Here is a 6000-nt window from a genome sequence, read left to right as displayed (position 1 = left end):
AATTTTGATGAACGATTCGACGATTTGATTCGACCGGAACAACTTCTTGCGGCCTCATTAAGCAAACCAATAGTGATTACTGTTGCCGAAGCCTTGGACTAGTTGCACCTCGAACGTGTTCTGCGCGTACGCACGGCACAGCAAATCGGACTATTCTTCTGAGCGTCAAAAAAAGGCAACCGCCAAGAGTTATGAAAACTCGAGGCGGAAGCAAAAAAAAACGACGCAACAGAAACACGAAAGAAAAATCCCAACCGTAAAATGTTTCACCGGCGCATGATGATTAACTTCCATCGCCACGGGAAGGCTCTTAATTTTCATTCCCCTCCAGGGAGTCAAGTTCGATGGAAAACGGGAAAATATTTCATCACCCCAGGAAGCCGGTAGCGCATTTTTGGAATTTCTTCATTTTTCATTCATCCATCGGCGGCCGGATTCGGGCGAGCGTGGGCCAGGGCGTTTAATGGCCAGCTGTCGTGTGGAGAGAGCAGGACCAACAAGTTTTTTTTAACAGCTACGGGATGCAGCTTGGGTAGCTTGCCGAGCTAGAAGATCGGCGTTAGATTGCAAGGAGTTTCTCGGCCCCGATACCATTGCGACACTAACCAGTCGAGAAGCGTTTCTGACCGGCCCTCAGCGAAGGCGAACCGGGCCGCACCGCACCGGAACCGTTTTTTGCTACATTTTGGCTTCTGCAGAAGCAGACGGGAAGGAAAAACGGACCCAACACCGGTCGTGGCGGTAATAAAACCGACACAAAAATGATCCTTAAGTGCAATGTACTTTTATTATTATGCTTTCTTTTCCGGAACCGGCCACCGGCTGGGGAGGCAAGCTTCTTCGTTTTGCTTTGTTTCAAAGGATCGGCGGGGCCGTTTGAAGGGCAAGACAATCGGTGGTTTGGATGCCGTTGCCTGCCGACTGCCGGGGATGGTTGGTGTTTCCCGGAATAAGCTTCGCTTTTTGGAACACCGCTATCCAAAACCGATGAATGAACTTGTTCGTCCAATTCGAGCAGTTTCTGTTTTCGGCTCTCTTTCACGGCCGAAACACAAAACCCCATCCACGAAAGGAACCAACCATCGGGAGCCGGTTCCAAGCGCTGCTCGTTTCGTGTCATTTATCGGGAAAATTAAATAAAACCAGGAACCAACATCTTCCCGGCCCGACGGATCCTTGGCATGTGACGGAGCGATCCCGCTCGCAACTGCAGTCTCAGCAGAGCGCTCCAGGGCACCGAGCTGTTTCGCACCAACAACCGTGCTCCTTAATCCGCCAACTGGGATCAGCCCGATTGGCAGTGCATAAGGTCGAAGAAGCGACCGGCAGCGCTGTGGCCGGGCACTGCAGCGGCGGCGATGATTGTCCTAACGAGCGGCCCACTCGAGGACCTACTCCTTCAGCATACGCAATCGAGACGCCGTCTGGGCGCAGGGCCAGCAGCAGCCCGGCCAAACCGGCCTTATGCTGCGGTTAGCTGCGTCCATTGGACCGACACCGGGTGCCTCTGGAGGGCGCCGTTCGTCGCCGTTCTTTTCGACGCCACCAGAACCTTCGGCGACGCTAGCTGCGACTGGGTGGCCGGCCGGCATGTCAACCACCTTCCCAGACCTGCCTGGAATGGCATAGAATTATGTCTCCAGCGTCGCAAAGGGCAACCGCCGGCGAACGCTTAACGAGCATAGCTGCTGCTGCTGCTGCTGCATCCCCGTGGGCCAATGGAGTTTTTCTCACCCTTTTTTTGCTCGACACTTTTTTCCCTTTTTTCACTCACTCTGCGGCTTGAGGCCAGGAGCGTAAGGGTGTGTGTGTGCGGCTTGGCATCGGAACCCACCTTCTCGTTAACTACCCATATCTACCTTCGAGCGTTCGTCGGGTGTCGGGATACCAACGCCCGGGCCCGGGCCCGGTGCCGGGAGTGCTGCAAATGATGGCAAAATTAGGCACAACCTGCAATCCCCTGCAGGGCACCACCGGGCCACCGCCACCGGGTACGAAGAAAGAGCATAATCGTGTTACCCCGTTCCGAAGGAGCTAAGCGGAGCAAAATATTATATGCTGGTATGCTGGGTCCCTGTTTCGAGGAAGGATTCGGTGGCGCTGTGGCGGAACAAACTACATCTCCAGCGGGCACGCATAGATCCGGCCGATGCTGTGGGAGGAAGGTGTTAAAAAACAACCTGGTGGTGGCACCGGGAAAAACCGCACCGGCTGACGTCAGAATGCAGTGTCGCAGATTGAAAAACTGTGTGTGGAGGTCGCTTCCTTTGCCCGTGGTTTGCCCGGCGCTTACCGATCGCATTTGCATAGGAATTTGTCGATTATAACGAGGGTCAATCTTTCTTCCTTTTCTAACCAGCATCCTGCACCGTGTTTCACGTTAAACAGTTCCTTTTTGCCCTTGTACCAAACTGCTGACGTTAAGGGAATTTAAATTGGCACCTTTCGGCCGTGATATTTAAATTTGTAACTCCATTGCGAAATTATTACAAAGGTCATTCGCTGCCGTTAAGAACCTTTTAAGAACTCCACGCGGTGGAATTGTAGTCGAAATGAGCTGCGTACATTAAATAGTTGAAGTAGTGTTGAAGCAAACATTGTGGATTATGTAAATATAATTTAAAAACAATTGCTCTAATTGTTTCCCGTGCCATCGTAATCGCAACATCCGCGATGCGAGAGTTTGCTTCATAAACATAAATATTCAAATAATTTCGATCGTTCTCGAATTTCGTGGAGGTCCTCGAAGCCACAAAAAAAATGGTCAATTTAATATTTGAGACCCAGGCGCCCCTTCAACACATTTGCCATGCAGATGTTGGTTCATCATTTCAACTTCGGCTACGGGCGGCCTGACCGGAAAGGCCTGATGCCGAAAACTATGGCGTGTGGCGCTGAACTTCCCGCGGGCTGCTCGCGGCTTGGTGCGGGCATTAAAACGGGCGGTTCTTGGTCGGCCCGTAGGAAGCGTAAGTAATTTGGCGAAAAACTTTGTGGAACTGTTTCACCCCAAAAGCAGCGCCAGCGGCCCCGAATCCCAGTTCGACGGTTTTACGACTGCCGGTGCCAGGAGGCGGCCGCTCATTGTGGAGCACTTTGCGTCTGGACAAAGTTTCTAATTGATTCCTTATGTAAATTACGTCTGATATTATTCCAAATCGATCCATCAACCGTACGGAGTGAGCACGAGAGAGAGAGAAAGAACGCGCCCCAATATTGTTCTTGGCTGTTCTGTAGGACGTGGTTCGAACTTGTTACAGCGAATGGCCCAAAACCCGCCTCTATCGGTTTGCGAGAGAGCAATTAGCGACGAACCCGGGCGGACCCGGGACGAACAATTATTCAAGACATAATTTGCAAGGAAGCAGCATAAACATTACAGTCAGTGGCAACAACAAAAAAAACCCCTCGAAGTGGAGCAAAAGCTTTGTCCGCAATTTTGTCGAAATTTTCTCCTCGATCCTGGACGGTGTCATTGTTTCTAATAAACTTGGAGTCAGCGTTCGGTCAAAGAGCGTGACCCTATTTTCCGGTGTTTCTCGGCCACAGCATAGCAGCATAGCTTTGCAGTGTTCCGTTCCAGTGGTGCCGGCTGAAAATTACGGGCAAACTTTTTTATGCTCTCAGGTCCACAGGACATCGCAGGACATTGGTGCGTTCGTTGTTACTTAGGCAGGTGAAAGCTGATCGCTGACAGTGTGTTGGCTGGCTTGTTGGGAAGATTTTAGGCTTAAAACAATGGCCGAAACGGTGGTAACAACTGTGCTACTTACTTGCAACTCCGTGTAATGGACGGAACACATGGACTGAAAAGTACGGAGCCTAAGACGAAAAACGCGATTTCTTGTTCAAAATTGATTTATTTATCAACGTCATCTCAATAAACAGTGAATCTGAAAGTGTCGAAGACATAACCTTTCCAGCCAATTGTTGTGCTTTTGGCCGCTTTAGACGACGTGACCAGTTGCTCTCCAACCAGATGACGATCGTTTTGATTCCGGAGTGAAGTGAGGGATCCATGTTTTATCCATTCAGAATCATTAATATGTTCTTGTCTTGTCTTGTCTAGAATATAATTGAATTTTAATGCCTTTTTTGGAAGGTTAGTAATAAACTGAAAAGCTGTGAACTAGTAAGCTGTGAATGCAATAAAACCAGCACCATCTATTTGTTAGGCTCGGAACTTTTCAGCTCATGTGTTAAGTGACCAATGTGTGCACAAAACGCTCGGTCACACTACTCGGCAGGCAACTCGTGATGTATTAATAAAGATTACCGACCTCCAAAAGCTCGTTTCGGCCACCAACATCACCCGCCGCGGAATATGTTCCCCGGATCGGATGGACCGAAATCTTGCCCGGTGACCAAACTTTTCCCCCCTGCGCGTTATCATTCTGCCAGCCACCCCCACCCCGGGAGCCAGGTAGGCTCGTGCGCCGGACGAGGGTCTGGGTTTGAGACCTTTTTTTGTTGGTGTGTCCAACCTACCGCTCGCTTTTGGATCCGGAATATGTTGCTACCTGCTGGCTGGCCCTAATTGTGGATGTAATATGAATTTTACTAGCATTGGGCGGCCACATTGCGTCGGTTCGGTACTTCCGGTGTTGGGGCGCGCCGGGATGAAGTTGGAAAATGTTTTCAAACAGCGCCCACCTAATGTCTTTATGAGGATGTGTTTTATTAGGTTTGTTGGGCGTTAGGGAGGAAGCAATCTTAATGTCGGTCGGCTGGCATCGTTTGTCCGGTCAGGTATGTTTTGGTCATAAAAGTGCGATTGTTGGTTTAGTCTTTTGTGCGTGGATTGGGGCAGATGTCGAGCGATGATTAAAGTCCGACAGATAATGTAATTTAATGGTTGAAATGAATTGAATTACATCATATTACAATGCGCTGAATGAGCAGAAATGCCTACCAATGGGTGATTGTCTTTTGCAAACTTACGTTTCGTATGGTTCAGGTAGTTTCCTTGATGCTCGCTCCTCGATGTTTCCTCGCTAATCATCGTTCAGAGCAATCTATTAAGTTCACGTTATTTATAAAACGACGAAATGTTTTTTGACATGTTTGAAAATCGTGAAACAACCTTTTAATCCATTTTTTGCTAGATTCTACAAGATTTCACTTCAGTCAGTATACTTCGTTTTGATCGCTGTTGTTAATAACGTCAAAATACGCTGTTGTTAGCCCAAACCCAAACCCACAGCACCAAAGCTGATTAATGAGTTTAAATCATCATTTGCCACATCCATTGCACCGCTGCCAGTGATTATTGATGCTCTCTTCTTACAATTGAAAAGCGGTCTCTAACAAACCTGTCGCCGTCGTGGTCACTGTGCACTTGCACCGCAGCATAGGGAGATCATTGTGAAGGCTTAACTTTTAATTAACCGGTCACCGAGGCGACCGGTCGCTCGTTCAATTTGAAAGTTCAAAGCATCTAGCGTCTCACCGTGGCCCCGTGACCACAATCAAAGTGTGAGTTTATCATGTTTTGCCACACTACAACCCGGAGCGCTGCTTGGTCCTGTGGGTTAACCTCGGCACAACCGATTGAACTTCTGCACGCAGCACATACACACGGTCCGAGGAGCATTTGTTTCGGAAAGGCTAATTTCATGACACGCTGAACACGTGTATGAACGGTCCGGCTGGATTGAGTTGGTTTTATGCACTTCCGGGAAATTTATAACCAGTTCACTAGTGCCACGGAGCGAGCGGCCATCATGGTGGGAGTTGTTGAACCGCGGTCATGAGGCCAGACAGAGAGACAGAGAGAGAGTGGGCCGGAAACGAGCCGGACCCTAATGCCGCTGCATCGATAATGTGCCACGCCGTCATTAATTTTGTGCATTATTTGACGGATTTATATTTTAATGAAAGCGATGTTTATTCAGCCGAGTTATGCTCTTCCGGGCCCTCCGGCTCTCCCGAGACCCCGACCGATGCCGAACGTCCCGGTGTCCTTTTTGAAGGATTACCTTTGAGCGGCAAGCAGCAATT

The sequence above is a fragment of the Anopheles cruzii genome, chromosome 2, assembly GCF_943734635.1.
Source record: "Anopheles cruzii chromosome 2, idAnoCruzAS_RS32_06, whole genome shotgun sequence".
Classification (NCBI taxonomy): Eukaryota; Metazoa; Arthropoda; class Insecta; order Diptera; family Culicidae; genus Anopheles; species Anopheles cruzii.
Note: the sequence above shows the minus strand (reverse complement) of the source record.